This window comes from Anomaloglossus baeobatrachus, chromosome 2 (genome assembly GCF_048569485.1).
Source record: "Anomaloglossus baeobatrachus isolate aAnoBae1 chromosome 2, aAnoBae1.hap1, whole genome shotgun sequence".
In the NCBI taxonomy this organism is placed as follows: Eukaryota; Metazoa; Chordata; class Amphibia; order Anura; family Aromobatidae; genus Anomaloglossus; species Anomaloglossus baeobatrachus.
Window position 1 is genome coordinate 325,814,366 of NC_134354.1, and position 20,910 is coordinate 325,835,275.

The following is a 20,910-nucleotide window of genomic DNA, read 5'->3' on the forward strand; positions in this document are numbered from 1 at the left end:
TCTAGCGATCCCACCAGTGATCCCGACCTGGCCGGGATCGCTGGAAAGTTGCTGGTGAGCTGTCAAACAGGCAGATCTGGCCAATGACGCAGCAGTGATACGGACCTGCAGAACAACCTCGCTGGTCGTTGTGGACGTGTCACACAGCAGCTATTTGATGACTCACACCTATGTTAGGGGCGTGGTGTTTGGCGCTGAAGCCACCTAGGTGTCCTTTTTACACGCCCCCCTCAGCTCCAATTGGTGATCGCTAGTGCGTTCTTATTGGCGACCCCGAGCTTGGAAAGATTGGCAAAAGTCGCGCTTGTATATCCTTTGTTCCTGAGCTTCTGTTGCTTAGTGGATCTTTGTAGCGTTCTCTGTGCGGCGACTCCACACTGGTTTATCTAATCAGCATCAATTCAGCTTCAATCAAATGATGCTTAGCGTATAGACTTTATAGTATTGCAGACTGGAGAACTCTAATGCTCTGCAAACCAGCACGCTCAGGAACAAGGTAGCTTTCAAACAAAGGACGGAAGTGCTAAAGTTGCCTTCTTTTCAGTGAAAGCCGCCCAATCAGAACGCAACAGTGACCACCAATCGGAGGTAAGGGGGCGCGAAAGGGAACGCTATAGCACGCCTACGGGCTGGGTTCTAAGTCACTAACGATGTCGTTGTAACGGTGTCAAACACACCGATGCATGCTGCGCAGTGGGAAACAAAGGCCCAAAAAATGGTCCTGAAAGATTTGTAGCGATCAGCGACCTCACAGTGGGGGCCAGAACGGTGATACGTGTCACACACTGCAATGTCGCTGGGGAGGTCGCTAATACGTCACAAAACCGGTGAGGTTACAGCGATATCGCTAGTGGTGTTGCAGTGTGTAAAGGGGCCTTAAGACTTCACACCCCAGCAGCTGCACTTTCCTAACCATACCCACCAACCCTGGTGACCCTCTACCACTCGGAAAGGTAAAGAGTAGGGCTGTAACAGTCCAGATCCATACAGTTTCAAAGATGCCCAGGTGCCAGACCCGGGATTCCGGGTGTTTGATCCAGATTCTGCACTCGAGAAATAAAAAAAAAAAGAGAAAAATAAAGAAAACAAGAATGACGCGAGTGCTTCATACTTACTGAGGCTCCGTGTTATGGCGGCATACTGCTTCCACGTCGCACATTCACTTCCTGTGCCATGATCGCATACACATGACTTTCCCCACGCAACGGCCATCCTGTTGTCTGTGATTGGCTGCAGTCAGATGTGCTCCCAACCTGTGTAAAATCCTGTGTGACAGTGTCTGCTTGCAATCACTGACACTTGATGTATGCGGGTCAGTACCAAGGTATAAAAATAAATAAATAAAACAATTGGAGCAGGGTCCCCCGGTATTCTGATACACAGCACAGATAAAGCCCACGCCCTAGCCATGCGCTTATCTTGGTTGTGTATCAAAAAAAGAGAAACCGCATGCGGGTTTTTTTTAATTTAAATAAATTAAAAAACAAACCAACGTGTGGTTTCCCCCCAAATTTTCATACCCAGTCATGATAAAGCCAGCTATTGGCTGGTATTCTCAGGCTGGGGAGGCCCAACCTAAAATTATCAGCCTCCAGCTGCGCGGAATTGTCGCATCCATTAGATGTGACAAGTCCGGAGCTTTACTGGCTCTTCCCGATTGCCCTGATGCAGTGGCAATCGGGGTAATAAGGGGTTAAAATAACAGCGCACAGCTGCTACTAAACCTCATTAGTATACAAACAGAAGACCAGAAAACCATGCTCAAGACATTCCCGGGGGTCCTAAGTGTCTGAGGGCCACACGGGTAGCACAAACTCATGATTAAGCATAAACAAGGAGAACAGACGGGTTTTTAAAGTGCAAAAAGTACATATTTATTAAGGGTGAAGGTGACAAGACTTGTGAGCATTAATAAAAGATATAAGAACCTGGACCACACCAGGGTTTGCATCCATGTAAGGACTAGATCGCAGTCATAGAAAACGGTCAGATGCGTATGTACACTTAGATATTCTGTGTAAATGATAACATTAACTCATATGGAGCAGTAATGTGGTATGTCAGCCACATATGAGACTTTAAATAGCATAGAAGCCACATATGATGACAGTGTATAACATTACAACAGTAATATGACAAAAAGATGTGACCACATGGCACACAGGCCAGCAATAACACTTAAATACATTAAGTCACACCCTTGGTAACAAATAACACTCTCATGTGTGGCCAAAAAATGTCTATCACATGTAAAGCTTAATTTGCCTAAAAACCACACATGAGAATAGTGTGTACCATTGAAGCATGTTATGTCAACTATTACAACACATTATAAAGATAACCGTAACCATATGGTACACATGCCGGTAGTACAGGGTGTAAAAGGTTAATATGCCAAGGGGAGTCCGAAGACTATCCTGCATGTGGGGTCACTCCTGGGAGTCAGGAGTTATACCCATAATTTGCCGACAGAGATCCAAATGGTCTACAACATATGAGGCTTACATAGCGTATATAACACAAAGGGTTAGCAATGCAACATCACAGCATATTAGATGTCATTCCTATAATTCAGGAGTCATACCCCAGACTGCTGGATAAAGTCCGATGTATAGGTTAAGGATGTGCACTGGTGGTCCAGGGTCGTGGTCCCCAAGTTGCCCGACGTACGTTTCGATAGAAGTAATCTTATTCTTCTTCAGGGGTGAGGGGTGCCATGGTGTGCAGTCCAAACTTGCCGGTTTTTAAATGGAGGCGCCAATTTGCCGTGCCCGGAAATCACGCAGCGGCGCATGCGCAGATCCATCCAGCAGATCTCGCGTGAAGAGACGCCGTCAAACCAAACTGCGCACGCGCGGGAGCGGGGACGCGTCACCATAGCTCCCGCGCGTGCGCGAGGTACCAGACAGCGGCAACAGCACGGAGATGAGCAGAGGACCTGGGCATGCGCACATGAATGCCGGGGACGGACAGGTCAAATGCAATGATAGTAAACATTTGTTTTACAATTAAAGGGGCACCACACAAAAGGTTATTCCAAAGTGTCCATGTGCTTATATGAAACTTTTGCCTATAAATAAGGGGAAAACCAAATACAAAAACCAGCATTAGAAAAGTAGGACCAAGGAAAAAATTTAAAAACAATAGTTAAAAAACACAAACAAGAATTACAGTGGGACAGTGATGATCACTCGGAGGATGTCGCAACTAGGCTAGATGTGAAATCAGGCGCAAATTAAATTACAAAAATGGAGCAAAACTAACAGATTCATTCAGACCCATAGGGGTCATGGTATTCAATGTAAGGATCCATTTTGTTTCGCATTGTGCCAAGCGCTTTCTAAGGTCACCACCCCTGATCCCCCCATCTATCACATCAATGCCTCTAATTTGTAAGTGTGAGGGGTCACAGGAATGGTGAGACTTAAAATGCCTTGGCAGTGTTTTTAATAATGTAATGTCAGTTATTGCCTTGGCTGCAGAAATGTCCCTGACGTGTTCCCTAACTCTAATGCGAAGCTCACGTGATGTGAGCCCCACATAGGTCAGGGGACAGGAACAGGTGGCAAAGTATACCACATGAGTAGTTCCACACGTGATATATTGTTTGATGTTGTAGTTTCTCTTGCCATCTGAAGAATAGAACTGCGTACTACGAGTGACATTTCTGCAGGCAAGGCAATGACCACAGGGAAAGCAGCCCTGTAATGGGCCCCTAGAGCCGAAGATGTTGGTTTTGGGGGGGACATAATGGCTTCTGACCAAGAGATCTCTCAAGTTTTTTGCTCGCCTTGAGGTCATTGATGGGCGGCCTGTGAGGTTATTGGCCAATACTGGATCGGTCAATAAGACCGACCAGTGTTTAGTTATTATGTCACGCATAGTGTTCCACCTCTCGTTGTAGGTACCAATGAATCGTATCACTGGATCATGGGCTTCTAATTTTTTGGGGGCCTGAGCGAGTAGTTGTGCCCTCGGGGTAGTCCTGGCTCTATGGTAACCATGTTTAATGGTTCTATTGCTGTAACCCCTGTTCAAAAATCGGGCCCTGAGATCGGATGATTGTGTCTCAAAATTGATGTCAGAGGAACATATCCGCTTCATTCTAAGGAATTGGCCGGTCGGGATGCCACGGATGGTAGATGGGTTATGGGCAGAAGACGTATGCAGTAGCGCATTGACCGATGTGTCCTTGCGGAAAACATCGGTCTGGATCGACCCCCTGTCGCCAACTGTAATTTTGACGTCCAGGAAGTCGATCATGCGACTACTGCATTTATACGTAAGTTTGATGTTAAATTTATTTTTGTTCAATTGCCCCATAAATCGATCAAGCTGCTCCACCGGACCCTGCCACACAAAAAGAACATCGTCAATAAAGCGATACCAGCACTGCACATGGGCTGAGGCCCCCACACCTCCGTCACCGAACACCAACCTCTCCCAATATCCCAGGAAGAGGCCGGCATACGAAGGCGCACAGGCCGCGCCCATGGCAGTGCCACGCTTCTGTAAATAAAATAATCTTTGAATACAAAAAAGTTGTGTGTCAGGATGAAGTGGAGCAGCTCTAAGATCAATTCACCCATATCATCACCCCGACCGGATGCTTCCAAGAAGAAGCGGACAGCTCTCAACCCATCTTCATGTGCAATACATGTATACAGACCTTCTACATCAGCAGTAACAATAATCATATCTTCCTCTAAAAAGATGCCGTCAATGCGCCTTAGGACGTCCGTCGTGTCACGGACATAGGACGGGAGTGTCTCTACCAAAGGTTGAAGATAGTAATCAATGAATTTGCATATGGGGTCACACATTCCCTCCATGCCGGACACGATCGGGCGCCCAGGCGGGTTGACGGCATCTTTATGTATCTTAGGTAAGATGTAGAAGGTCGGCATTTTGGGGTACTTCCTGCAGAGTCCATCATACATTTTCTTATCTATCAATCCGATCTCAAGGGCCCTTTCAAGGATCACAGCAAGTTCACTCATGTATTTATCCAGGGGATTAGATGGAAGCCTCATATAAGTTGTCTTTTCACGCAACTGTCTTGTTACCTCACGCTCATATTTTTCAACTGACATAATTACAATGTTCCCCCCCTTGTCTGCAGGTTTTATAACAATATCCGAGTAACCCTGTAGTTCAGAGAGGGCTTTTCTCTGTTTATGGGTTAGGTTGTCACGTCTTCTTTTGGTATCAATCTTCCTGAAGTCCTCGCTAACCAACCTCACGAATATATCTACCGCAGGGCACAATGAAAAGGGGGGGAACTTTGTAGATCTAGGTAAGAGCGATTGGGGAAACGCACCTGTTGACGGGGCCTCTTGCTCCTGGAGCAATTCTTCCAGATTTTTAATGGCTTCCCTTTCGGCTTGGCTATCCGTCACGGAGTCCTTCTTATGAAAAAGTTTTTTTAAAATTAATTTGCGTGCAAATAGATTAACATCTTTCAGAGCTGTAACAAGATGGAAAGAGTTAGATGGAGCAAATGTCAGGCCTCGGGAGAGGACCTCAATCTGAGCAGCGGAGAGGGTACGTTCGGATAGATTAATTACCTGTAGTTTGTTCCCTTGTTTCTTATTTTTACCAAGGGGAACAAATTGTCGATTACGTTGTTTAACACGATCACCCACTGTTTCCACAGGTATGTTAGAGCTCTCCGATGCCCCGGAGGAGGACCCCTCGCCCGAGGTCTGAGATGCCAGAGATGTAGATCTGGAACGCTGATTCTTATATGGACGAGTGGACTGACGTCCTCTTGTATATTCCATTTTCCATCTATATGCCTTATTAGAGGAGTAATCTAATAGATCCCTGTTAAGTTTTTTGATTTTATACATTTTAATTTCCTTCTCCCACTTCTCTAGTTCTTTTTCCATCTCCGAATTGAATCGAGTTATGGTTGAAGCATCACACTTATCAGTGATCGTTTTATCCAAAGCTTCCAACTCGCTTTCAATTAGCGTCAATGAGCGGGAGTTGTGGTCACACAACAGGGTCAGGAACCCTTTTGAGCACGTTTGTGCTAATGTTTCCCATTTACTTCTAAATTCATCGTCCTCAACAGGGAAAGACGGGAAGACTTGTACCCTAAGGCCCCTGGGGACCAGGTCCCTTTCCAAATATTTATTCAAAAACGCCCGATTCCACCAAAGCTTCATTCTTTTTTTGGAAAGATCTTTATACTTATGGATAAGGACATCATCCGAGTGGGCACCAACTGACCCACTGTTAGAGTCACCATCACTTTTCATGACATCATCCAAGATGGAGAGCCAGGTGTTGTCTCTGGCTCTAAAATTCATGCTGGTTCTGGTATGAGCTGTGAAAAACACAGAAAAGATCAGTATACAAACAGAAGACCAGAAAACCATGCTCAAGACATTCCCGGGGGTCCTAAGTGTCTGAGGGCCACACGGGTAGCACAAACTCATGATTAAGCATAAACAAGGAGAACAGACGAGTTTTTAAAGTGCAAAAAGTACATATTTATTAAGGGTGAAGGTGACAAGACTTGTGAGCATTAATAAAAGATATAAGAACCTGGACCACACCAGGGTTTGCATTCATGTAAGGACTAGATCGCAGTCATAGAAAACGGTCAGATGCGTATGTACACTTAGATATTCTGTGTAAATGATAACATTAACTCATATGGAGCAGTAATGTGGTATGTCAGCCACATATGAGACTTTAAATAGCATAGAAGCCACATATGATGACAGTGTATAACATTACAACAGTAATATGACAAAAAGATGTGACCACATGGCACACAGGCCAGCAATAACACTTAAATACATTAAGTCACACCCTTGGTAACAAATAACACTCTCTCATGTGTGGCCAAAAAATGTCTATCACATGTAAAGCTTAATTTGCCTAAAAACCACACATGAGAATAGTGTGTACCATTGAAGCATGTTATGTCAACTATTACAACACATTATAAAGATAACCGTAACCATATGGTACACATGCCGGTAGTACAGGGTGTAAAAGGTTAATATGCCAAGGGGAGTCCGAAGACTATCCTGCATGTGGGGTCACTCCTGGGAGTCAGGAGTTATACCCATAATTTGCCGACAGAGATCCAAATGGTCTACAACATATGAGGCTTACATAGCGTATATAACACAAAGGGTTAGCAATGCAACATCACAGCATATTAGATGTCATTCCTATAATTCAGGAGTCATACCCCAGACTGCTGGATAAAGTCCGATGTATAGGTTAAGGATGTGCACTGGTGGTCCAGGGTCGTGGTCCCCAAGTTGCCCGACGTACGTTTCGATAGAAGTAATCTTATTCTTCTTCAGGGGTGAGGGGTGCCATGGTGTGCAGTCCAAACTTGCCGGTTTTTAAATGGAGGCGCCAATTTGCCGTGCCCGGAAATCACGCAGCGGCGCATGCGCAGATCCATCCAGCAGATCTCGCGTGAAGAGACGCCGTCAAACCAAACTGCGCACGCGCGGGAGCGGGGACGCGTCACCATAGCTCCCGCGCGTGCGCGAGGTACCAGACAGCGGCAACAGCACGGAGATGAGCAGAGGACCTGGGCATGCGCACATGAATGCCGGGGACGGACAGGTCAAATGCAATGATAGTAAACATTTGTTTTACAATTAAAGGGGCACCACACAAAAGGTTATTCCAAAGTGTCCATGTGCTTATATGAAACTTTTGCCTATAAATAAGGGGAAAACCAAATACAAAAACCAGCATTAGAAAAGTAGGACCAAGGAAAAAATTTAAAAACAATAGTTAAAAAACACAAACAAGAATTACAGTGGGACAGTGATGATCACTCGGAGGATGTCGCAACTAGGCTAGATGTGAAATCAGGCGCAAATTAAATTACAAAAATGGAGCAAAACTAACAGATTCATTCAGACCCATAGGGGTCATGGTATTCAATGTAAGGATCCATTTTGTTTCGCATTGTGCCAAGCGCTTTCTAAGGTCACCACCCCTGATCCCCCCATCTATCACATCAATGCCTCTAATTTGTAAGTGTGAGGGGTCACAGGAATGGTGAGACTTAAAATGCCTTGGCAGTGTTTTTAATAATATAATGTCAGTTATTGCCTTTTTCACAGCTCATACCAGAACCAGCATGAATTTTAGAGCCAGAGACAACACCTGGCTCTCCATCTTGGATGGTGTCATGAAAAGTGATGGTGACTCTAACAGTGGGTCAGTTGGTGCCCACTCGGATGATGTCCTTATCCATAAGTATAAAGATCTTTCCAAAAAAAGAATGAAGCTTTGGTGGAATCGGGCGTTTTTGAATAAATATTTGGAAAGGGACCTGGTCCCCCGGGGCCTTAGGGTACAAGTCTTCCCGTCTTTCCCTGTTGAGGACGATGAATTTAGAAGTAAATGGGAAACATTAGCACAAACGTGCTCAAAAGGGTTCCTGACCCTGTTGTGTGACCACAACTCCCGCTCCTTGACGCTAATTGAAAGCGAGTTGGAAGCTTTGGATAAAACGATCACTGATAAGTGTGATGCTTCAACCATAACTCGATTCAATTCGGAGATGGAAAAAGAACTAGAGAAGTGGGAGAAGGAAATTAAAATGTATAAAATCAAAAAACTTAACAGGGATCTATTAGATTACTCCTCTAATAAGGCATATAGATGGAAAATGAAATATACAAGAGGACGTCAGTCCACTCGTCCATATAAGAATCAGCGTTCCAGATCTACATCTCTGGCATCTCAGACCTCGGGCGAGGGGTCCTCCTCCGGGGCATCGGAGAGCTCTAACATACCTGTGGAAACAGTGGGTGATCGTGTTAAACAACGTAATCGACAATTTGTTCCCCTTGGTAAAAATAAGAAACAAGGGAACAAACTACAGGTAATTAATCTATCCGAACGTACCCTCTCCGCTGCTCAGATTGAGGTCCTCTCCCGAGGCCTGACATTTGCTCCATCTAACTCTTTCCATCTTGTTACAGCTCTGAAAGATGTTAATCTATTTGCACGCAAATTAATTTTAAAAAAACTTTTTCATAAGAAGGACTCCGTGACGGATAGCCAAGCCGAAAGGGAAGCCATTAAAAATCTGGAAGAATTGCTCCAGGAGCAAGAGGCCCCGTCAACAGGTGCGTTTCCCCAATCGCTCTTACCTAGATCTACAAAGTTCCCCCCCTTTTCATTGTGCCCTGCGGTAGATATATTCGTGAGGTTGGTTAGCGAGGACTTCAGGAAGATTGATACCAAAAGAAGACGTGACAACCTAACCCATAAACAGAGAAAAGCCCTCTCTGAACTACAGGGTTACTCGGATATTGTTATAAAACCTGCAGACAAGGGGGGGAACATTGTAATTATGTCAGTTGAAAAATATGAGCGTGAGGTAACAAGACAGTTGCGTGAAAAGACAACTTATATGAGGCTTCCATCTAATCCCCTGGATAAATACATGAGTGAACTTGCTGTGATCCTTGAAAGGGCCCTTGAGATCGGATTGATAGATAAGAAAATGTATGATGGACTCTGCAGGAAGTACCCCAAAATACCGACCTTCTACATCTTACCTAAGATACATAAAGATGCCGTCAACCCGCCTGGGCGCCCGATCGTGTCCGGCATGGAGGGAATGTGTGACCCCATATGCAAATTCATTGATTACTATCTTCAACCTTTGGTAGAGACACTCCCGTCCTATGTCCGTGACACGACGGACGTCCTAAGGCGCATTGACGGCATCTTTTTAGAGGAAGATATGATTATTGTTACTGCTGATGTAGAAGGTCTGTATACATGTATTGCACATGAAGATGGGTTGAGAGCTGTCCGCTTCTTCTTGGAAGCATCCGGTCGGGGTGATGATATGGGTGAATTGATCTTAGAGCTGCTCCACTTCATCCTGACACACAACTTTTTTGTATTCAAAGATTATTTTTATTTACAGAAGCGTGGCACTGCCATGGGCGCGGCCTGTGCGCCTTCGTATGCCGGCCTCTTCCTGGGATATTGGGAGAGGTTGGTGTTCGGTGACGGAGGTGTGGGGGCCTCAGCCCATGTGCAGTGCTGGTATCGCTTTATTGACGATGTTCTTTTTGTGTGGCAGGGTCCGGTGGAGCAGCTTGATCGATTTATGGGGCAATTGAACAAAAATAAATTTAACATCAAACTTACGTATAAATGCAGTAGTCGCATGATCGACTTCCTGGACGTCAAAATTACAGTTGGCGACAGGGGGTCGATCCAGACCGATGTTTTCCGCAAGGACACATCGGTCAATGCGCTACTGCATGCGTCTTCTGCCCATAACCCATCTACCATCCGTGCCATCCCGACCGGCCAATTCCTTAGAATGAAGCGGATATGTTCCTCTGACATCAATTTTGAGACACAATCATCCGATCTCAGGGCCCGATTTTTGGACAGGGGTTACAGCAATAGAACCATTAAACATGGTTACCATAGAGCCAGGACTACCCCGAGGGCACAACTACTCGCTCAGGCCCCCAAAAAATTAGAAGCCCATGATCCAGTGATACGATTCATTGGTACCTACAACGAGAGGTGGAACACTATGCGTGACATAATAACTAAACACTGGTCGGTCTTATTGACCGATCCAGTATTGGCCAATAACCTCACAGGCCGCCCATCAATGACCTCAAGGCGAGCAAAAAACTTGAGAGATCTCTTGGTCAGAAGCCATTATGTCCCCCCCAAAACCAACATCTTCGGCTCTAGGGGCCCATTACAGGGCTGCTTTCCCTGTGGTCATTGCCTTGCCTGCAGAAATGTCACTCGTAGTACGCAGTTCTATTCTTCAGATGGCAAGAGAAACTACAACATCAAACAATATATCACGTGTGGAACTACTCATGTGGTATACTTTGCCACCTCTTCCTGTCCCCTGACCTATGTGGGGCTCACATCACGTGAGCTTCGCATTAGAGTTAGGGAACACGTCAGGGACATTTCTGCAGCCAAGGCAATAACTGACATTACATTATTAAAAACACTGCCAAGGCATTTTAAGTCTCACCATTCCTGTGACCCCTCACACTTACAAATTAGAGGCATTGATGTGATAGATGGGGGGATCAGGGGTGGTGACCTTAGAAAGCGCTTGGCACAATGCGAAACAAAATGGATCCTTACATTGAATACCATGACCCCTATGGGTCTGAATGAATCTGTTAGTTTTTGCTCCATTTTTGTAATTTAATTTGCGCCTGATTTCACATCTAGCCTAGTTGCGACATCCTCCGAGTGATCATCACTGTCCCACTGTAATTCTTGTTTGTGTTTTTTAACTATTGTTTTTAAATTTTTTCCTTGGTCCTACTTTTCTAATGCTGGTTTTTGTATTTGGTTTTCCCCTTATTTATAGGCAAAAGTTTCATATAAGCACATGGACACTTTGGAATAACCTTTTGTGTGGTGCCCCTTTAATTGTAAAACAAATGTTTACTATCATTGCATTTGACCTGTCCGTCCCCGGCATTCATGTGCGCATGCCCAGGTCCTCTGCTCATCTCCGTGCTGTTGCCGCTGTCTGGTACCTCGCGCACGCGCGGGAGCTATGGTGACGCGTCCCCGCTCCCGCGCGTGCGCAGTTTGGTTTGACGGCGTCTCTTCACGCGAGATCTGCTGGATGGATCTGCGCATGCGCCGCTGCGTGATTTCCGGGCACGGCAAATTGGCGCCTCCATTTAAAAACCGGCAAGTTTGGACTGCACACCATGGCACCCCTCACCCCTGAAGAAGAATAAGATGACTTCTATCGAAACGTACGTCGGGCAACTTGGGGACCACGACCCTGGACCACCAGTGCACATCCTTAACCTATACATCGGACTTTATCCAGCAGTCTGGGGTATGACTCCTGAATTATAGGAATGACATCTAATATGCTGTGATGTTGCATTGCTAACCCTTTGTGTTATATACGCTATGTAAGCCTCATATGTTGTAGACCATTTGGATCTCTGTCGGCAAATTATGGGTATAACTCCTGACTCCCAGGAGTGACCCCACATGCAGGATAGTCTTCGGACTCCCCTTGGCATATTAACCTTTTACACCCTGTACTACCGGCATGTGTACCATATGGTTACGGTTATCTTTATAATGTGTTGTAATAGTTGACATAACATGCTTCAATGGTACACACTATTCTCATGTGTGGTTTTTAGGCAAATTAAGCTTTACATGTGATAGACATTTTTTGGCCACACATGAGAGAGTGTTATTTGTTACCAAGGGTGTGACTTAATGTATTTAAGTGTTATTGCTGGCCTGTGTGCCATGTGGTCACATCTTTTTGTCATATTACTGTTGTAATGTTATACACTGTCATCATATGTGGCTTCTATGCTATTTAAAGTCTCATATGTGGCTGACATACCACATTACTGCTCCATATGAGTTAATGTTATCATTTACACAGAATATCTAAGTGTACATACGCATCTGACCGTTTTCTATGACTGCGATCTAGTCCTTACATGGATGCAAACCCTGGTGTGGTCCAGGTTCTTATATCTTTTATTAATGCTCACAAGTCTTGTCACCTTCACCCTTAATAAATATGTACTTTTTGCACTTTAAAAACTCGTCTGTTCTCCTTGTTTATGCTTAATCATGAGTTTGTGCTACCCGTGTGGCCCTCAGACACTTAGGACCCCCGGGAATGTCTTCAGCATGGTTTTCTGGTCTTCTGTTTGTATACTGATCTTTTCTGTGTTTTTCACAGCTCATACCAGAACCAGCATGAATTTTAGAGCCAGAGACAACACCTGGCTCTCCATCTTGGATGATGTCATGAAAAGTGATGGTGACTCTAACAGTGGGTCAGTTGGTGCCCACTCGGATGATGTCCTTATCCATAAGTATAAAGATCTTTCCAAACAAAGAATGAAGATTTGGTGGAATCGGGCGTTTTTGAATAAATATTTGGAAAGGGACCTGGTCCCCCGGGGCCTTAGGGTACAAGTCTTCCCGTCTTTCCCTGTTGAGGACGATGAATTTAGAAGTAAATGGGAAACATTAGCACAAACGTGCTCAAAAGGGTTCCTGACCCTGTTGTGTGACCACAACTCCCGCTCCTTGACGCTAATTGAAAGCGAGTTGGAAGCTTTGGATAAAACGATCACTGATAAGTGTGATGCTTCAACCATAACTCGATTCAATTCGGAGATGGAAAAAGAACTAGAGAAGTGGGAGAAGGAAATTAAAATGTATAAAATCAAAAAACTTAACAGGGATCTATTAGATTACTCCTCTAATAAGGCATATAGATGGAAAATGGAATATACAAGAGGACGTCAGTCCACTCGTCCATATAAGAATCAGCGTTCCAGATCTACATCTCTGGCATCTCAGACCTCGGGCGAGGGGTCCTCCTCCGGGGCATCGGAGAGCTCTAACATACCTGTGGAAACAGTGGGTGATCGTGTTAAACAACGTAATCGACAATTTGTTCCCCTTGGTAAAAATAAGAAACAAGGGAACAAACTACAGGTAATTAATCTATCCGAACGTACCCTCTCCGCTGCTCAGATTGAGGTCCTCTCCCGAGGCCTGACATTTGCTCCATCTAACTCTTTCCATCTTGTTACAGCTCTGAAAGATGTTAATCTATTTGCACGCAAATTAATTTTGAAAAAACTTTTTCATAAGAAGGACTCCGTGACGGATAGCCAAGCCGAAAGGGAAGCCATTAAAAATCTGGAAGAATTGCTCCAGGAGCAAGAGGCCCCATCAACAGGTGCGTTTCCCCAATCGCTCTTACCTAGATCTACAAAGTTCCCCCCCTTTTCATTGTGCCCTGCGGTAGATATATTCGTGAGGTTGGTTAGCGAGGACTTCAGGAAGATTGATACCAAAAGAAGACGTGACAACCTAACCCATAAACAGAGAAAAGCCCTCTCTGAACTACAGGGTTACTCGGATATTGTTATAAAACCTGCAGACAAGGGGGGGAACATTGTAATTATGTCAGTTGAAAAATATGAGCGTGAGGTAACAAGACAGTTGCGTGAAAAGACAACTTATATGAGGCTTCCATCTAATCCCCTGGATAAATACATGAGTGAACTTGCTGTGATCCTTGAAAGGGCCCTTGAGATCGGATTGATAGATAAGAAAATGTATGATGGACTCTGCAGGAAGTACCCCAAAATACCGACCTTCTACATCTTACCTAAGATACATAAAGATGCCGTCAACCCGCCTGGGCGCCCGATCGTGTCCGGCATGGAGGGAATGTGTGACCCCATATGCAAATTCATTGATTACTATCTTCAACCTTTGGTAGAGACACTCCCGTCCTATGTCCGTGACACGACGGACGTCCTAAGGCGCATTGACGGCATCTTTTTAGAGGAAGATATGATTATTGTTACTGCTGATGTAGAAGGTCTGTATACATGTATTGCACATGAAGATGGGTTGAGAGCTGTCCGCTTCTTCTTGGAAGCATCCGGTCGGGGTGATGATATGGGTGAATTGATCTTAGAGCTGCTCCACTTCATCCTGACACACAACTTTTTTGTATTCAAAGATTATTTTTATTTACAGAAGCGTGGCACTGCCATGGGCGCGGCCTGTGCGCCTTCGTATGCCGGCCTCTTCCTGGGATATTGGGAGAGGTTGGTGTTCGGTGACGGAGGTGTGGGGGCCTCAGCCCATGTGCAGTGCTGGTATCGCTTTATTGACGATGTTCTTTTTGTGTGGCAGGGTCCGGTGGAGCAGCTTGATCGATTTATGGGGCAATTGAACAAAAATAAATTTAACATCAAACTTACGTATAAATGCAGTAGTCGCATCATCGACTTCCTGGACGTCAAAATTACAGTTGGCGACAGGGGGTCGATCCAGACCGATGTTTTCCGCAAGGACACATCGGTCAATGCGCTACTGCATGCGTCTTCTGCCCATAACCCATCTACCATCCGTGCCATCCCGACCGGCCAATTCCTTAGAATGAAGCGGATATGTTCCTCTGACATCAATTTTGAGACACAATCATCCGATCTCAGGGCCAGATTTTTGGACAGGGGTTACAGCAATAGAACCATTAAACATGGTTACCATAGAGCCAGGACTACCCCGAGGGCACAACTACTCGCTCAGGCCCCCAAAAAATTAGAAGCCCATGATCCAGTGATACGATTCATTGGTACCTACAACGAGAGGTGGAACACTATGCGTGACATAATAACTAAACACTGGTCGGTCTTATTGACCGATCCAGTATTGGCCAATAACCTCACAGGCCGCCCATCAATGACCTCAAGGCGAGCAAAAAACTTGAGAGATCTCTTGGTCAGAAGCCATTATGTCCCCCCCAAAACCAACATCTTCGGCTCTAGGGGCCCATTACAGGGCTGCTTTCCCTGTGGTCATTGCCTTGCCTGCAGAAATGTCACTCGTAGTACGCAGTTCTATTCTTCAGATGGCAAGAGAAACTACAACATCAAACAATATATCACGTGTGGAACTACTCATGTGGTATACTTTGCCACCTCTTCCTGTCCCCTGACCTATGTGGGGCTCACATCACGTGAGCTTCGCATTAGAGTTAGGGAACACGTCAGGGACATTTCTGCAGCCAAGGCAATAACTGACATTACATTATTAAAAACACTGCCAAGGCATTTTAAGTCTCACCATTCCTGTGACCCCTCACACTTACAAATTAGAGGCATTGATGTGATAGATGGGGGGATCAGGGGTGGTGACCTTAGAAAGCGCTTGGCACAATGCGAAACAAAATGGATCCTTACATTGAATACCATGACCCCTATGGGTCTGAATGAATCTGTTAGTTTTGCTCCATTTTTGTAATTTAATTTGCGCCTGATTTCACATCTAGCCTAGTTGCGACATCCTCCGAGTGATCATCACTGTCCCACTGTAATTCTTGTTTGTGTTTTTTAACTATTGTTTTTAAATTTTTTCCTTGGTCCTACTTTTCTAATGCTGGTTTTTGTATTTGGTTTTCCCCTTATTTATAGGCAAAAGTTTCATATAAGCACATGGACACTTTGGAATAACCTTTTGTGTGGTGCCCCTTTAATTGTAAAACAAATGTTTACTATCATTGCATTTGACCTGTCCGTCCCCGGCATTCATGTGCGCATGCCCAGGTCCTCTGCTCATCTCCGTGCTGTTGCCGCTGTCTGGTACCTCGCGCACGCGCGGGAGCTATGGTGACGCGTCCCCGCTCCCGCGCGTGCGCAGTTTGGTTTGACTGCGTCTCTTCACGCGAGATCTGCTGGATGGATCTGCGCATGCGCCGCTGCGTGATTTCTGGGCACGGCAAATTGGCGCCTCCATTTAAAAACCGGCAAGTTTGGACTGCACACCATGGCACCCCTCACCCCTGAAGAAGAATAAGATTACTTCTATCGAAACGTACGTCGGGCAACTTGGGGACCACGACCCTGGACCACCAGTGCACATCCTTAACCTATACATCGGACTTTATCCAGCAGTCTGGGGTATGACTCCTGAATTATAGGAATGACATCTAATATGCTGTGATGTTGCATTGCTAACCCTTTGTGTTATATACGCTATGTAAGCCTCATATGTTGTAGACCATTTGGATCTCTGTCGGCAAATTATGGGTATAACTCCTGACTCCCAGGAGTGACCCCACATGCAGGATAGTCTTCGGACTCCCCTTGGCATATTAACCTTTTACACCCTGTACTACCGGCATGTGTACCATATGGTTACGGTTATCTTTATAATGTGTTGTAATAGTTGACATAACATGCTTCAATGGTACACACTATTCTCATGTGTGGTTTTTAGGCAAATTAAGCTTTACATGTGATAGACATTTTTTGGCCACACATGAGAGAGTGTTATTTGTTACCAAGGGTGTGACTTAATGTATTTAAGTGTTATTGCTGGCCTGTGTGCCATGTGGTCACATCTTTTTGTCATATTACTGTTGTAATGTTATACACTGTCATCATATGTGGCTTCTATGCTATTTAAAGTCTCATATGTGGCTGACATACCACATTACTGCTCCATATGAGTTAATGTTATCATTTACACAGAATATCTAAGTGTACATACGCATCTGACCGTTTTCTATGACTGCGATCTAGTCATTACATGGATGCAAACCCTGGTGTGGTCCAGGTTCTTATATCTTTTATTAATGCTCACAAGTCTTGTCACCTTCACCCTTAATAAATATGTACTTTTTGCACTTTAAAAACTCGTCTGTTCTCCTTGTTTATGCTTAATCATGAGTTTGTGCTACCCGTGTGGCCCTCAGACACTTAGGACCCCCGGGAATGTCTTGAGCATGGTTTTCTGGTCTTCTGTTTGTATACTGATCTTTTCTGTGTTTTTCACAGCTCATACCAGAACCAGCATGAATTTTAGAGCCAGAGACAACACCTGGCTCTCCATCTTGGATGATGTCATGAAAAGTGATGGTGACTCTAACAGTGGGTCAGTTGGTGCCCACTCGGATGATGTCCTTATCCATAAGTATAAAGATCTTTCCAAACAAAGAATGAAGCTTTGGTGGAATCGGGCGTTTTTGAATAAATATTTGGAAAGGGACCTGGTCCCCCGGGGCCTTAGGGTACAAGTCTTCCCGTCTTTCCCTGTTGAGGACGATGAATTTAGAAGTAAATGGGAAACATTAGCACAAACGTGCTCAAAAGGGTTCCTGACCCTGTTGTGTGACCACAACTCCCGCTCCTTGACGCTAATTGAAAGCGAGTTGGAAGCTTTGGATAAAACGATCACTGATAAGTGTGATGCTTCAACCATAACTCGATTCAATTCGGAGATGGAAAAAGAACTAGAGAAGTGAGAGAAGGAAATTAAAATGTATAAAATCAAAAAACTTAACAGGGATCTATTAGATTACTCCTCTAATAAGGCATATAGATGGAAAATGGAATATACAAGAGGACGTCAGTCCACTCGTCCATATAAGAATCAGCGTTCCAGATCTACATCTCTGGCATCTCAGACCTCGGGCGAGGGGTCCTCCTCCGGGGCATCGGAGAGCTCTAACATACCTGTGGAAACAGTGGGTGATCGTGTTAAACAACGTAATCGACAATTTGTTCCCCTTGGTAAAAATAAGAAACAAGGGAACAAACTACAGGTAATTAATCTATCCGAACGTACCCTCTCCGCTGCTCAGATTGAGGTCCTCTCCCGAGGCCTGACATTTGCTCCATCTAACTCTTTCCATCTTGTTACAGCTCTGAAAGATGTTAATCTATTTGCACGCAAATTAATTTTAAAAAAACTTTTTCATAAGAAGGACTCCGTGACGGATAGCCAAGCCGAAAGGGAAGCCATTAAAAATCTGGAAGAATTGCTCCAGGAGCAAGAGGCCCCGTCAACAGGTGCGTTTCCCCAATCGCTCTTACCTAGATCTACAAAGTTCCCCCCCTTTTCATTGTGCCCTGCGGTAGATATATTCGTGAGGTTGGTTAGCGAGGACTTCAGGAAGATTGATGCCAAAAGAAGACGTGACAACCTAACCCATAAACAGAGAAAAGCCCTCTCTGAACTACAGGGTTACTCGGATATTGTTATAAAACCTGCAGACAAGGGGGGGAACATTGTAATTATGTCAGTTGAAAAATATGAGCGTGAGGTAACAAGACAGTTGCGTGAAAAGACAACTTATATGAGGCTTCCATCTAATCCCCTGGATAAATACATGAGTGAACTTGCTGTGATCCTTGAAAGGGCCCTTGAGATCGGATTGATAGATAAGAAAATGTATGATGGACTCTGCAGGAAGTTCCCCAAAATACCGACCTTCTACATCTTACCTAAGATACATAAAGATGCCGTCAACCCGCCTGGGCGCCCGATCGTGTCCGGCATGGAGGGAATGTGTGACCCCATATGCAAATTCATTGATTACTATCTTCAACCTTTGGTAGAGACACTCCCGTCCTATGTCCGTGACACGACGGACGTCCTAAGGCGCATTGACGGCATCTTTTTAGAGGAAGATATGATTATTGTTACTGCTGATGTAGAAGGTCTGTATACATGTATTGCACATGAAGATGGGTTGAGAGCTGTCCGCTTCTTCTTGGAAGCATCCGGTCGGGGTGATGATATGGGTGAATTGATCTTAGAGCTGCTCCACTTCATCCTGACACACAACTTTTTTGTATTCAAAGATTATTTTTATTTACAGAAGCGTGGCACTGCCATGGGCGCGGCCTGTGCGCCTTCGTATGCCGGCCTCTTCCTGGGATATTGGGAGAGGTTGGTGTTCGGTGACGTGAGGTGTGGGGGCCTCAGCCCATGTGCAGTGCTGGTATCGCTTTATTGACGATGTTCTTTTTGTGTGGCAGGGTCCGGTGGAGCAGCTTGATCGATTTATGGGGCAATTGAACAAAAATAAATTTAACATCAAACTTACGTATAAATGCAGTAGTCGCATGATCGACTTCCTGGACGTCAAAATTACAGTTGGCGACAGGGGGTCGATCCAGACCGATGTTTTCCGCAAGGACACATCGGTCAATGCGCTACTGCATGCGTCTTCTGCCCATAACCCATCTACCATCCGTGCCATCCCGACCGGCCAATTCCTTAGAATGAAGCGGATATGTTCCTCTGACATCAATTTTGAGACACAATCATCCGATCTCAGGGCCCGATTTTTGGACAGGGGTTACAGCAATAGAACCATTAAACATGGTTGCCATAGAGCCAGGACTACCCCGAGGGCACAACTACTCGCTCAGGCCCCCAAAAAATTAGAAGCCCATGATCTAGTGATACGATTCATTGGTACCTACAACGAGAGGTGGAACACTATGCGTGACATAATAACTAAACACTGGTCGGTCTTATTGACCGATCCAGTATTGGCCAATAACCTCACAGGCCACCCATCAATGACCTCAAGGCGAGCAAAAAACTTGAGAGATCTCTTGGTCAGAAGCCATTATGTCCCCCCCAAAACCAACATCTTCGGCTCTAGGGGCCCATTACAGGGCTGCTTTCCCTGTGGTCATTGCCTTGCCTGCAGAAATGTCACTCGTAGTACGCAGTTCTATTCTTCAGATGGCAAGAGAAACTACAACATCAAACAATATATCACGTGTGGAACTACTCATGTGGTATACTTTGCCACCTCTTCCTGTCCCCTGACCTATGTGGGGCTCACATCACGTGAGCTTCGCATTAGAGTTAGGGAACACGTCAGGGACATTTCTGCAGCCAAGGCAATAACTGACATTACATTATTAAAAACACTGCCAAGGCATTTTAAGTCTCACCATTCCTGTGACCCCTCACACTTACAAATTAGAGGCATTGATGTGATAGATGGGGGGATCAGGGGTGGTGACCTTAGAAAGCGCTTGGCACAATGCGAAACAAAATGGATCCTTACATTGAATACCATGACCCCTATGGGTCTGAATGAATCTGTTAGTTTTGCTCCATTTTTGTAATTTAATTTGCGCCTGATTTCACATCTAGCCTAGTTGCGACATCCTCCGAGTGATCATCACTGTTCCACTGTAATTCTTGTTTGTGTTTTTTAACTATTGTTTTTAAATTTTTTCCTTGGTCCTACTTTTCTAATGCTGGTTTTTGTATTTGGTTTTCCCCTTATTTATAGGCAAAAGTTTCATATAAGCACATGGACACTTTGGAATAACCTTTTGTGTGGTGCCCCTTTAATTGTAAAACAAATGTTTACTATCATTGCATTTGACCTGTCCGTCCCCGGCATTCATGTGCGCATGCCCAGGTCCTCTGCTCATCTCCGTGCTGTTGCCGCTGTCTGGTACCTCGCGCACGCGCGGGAGCTATGGTGACGCGTCCCCGCTCCCGCGCGTGCGCAGTTTGGTTTGACGGCGTCTCTTCACGCGAGATCTGCTGGATGGATCT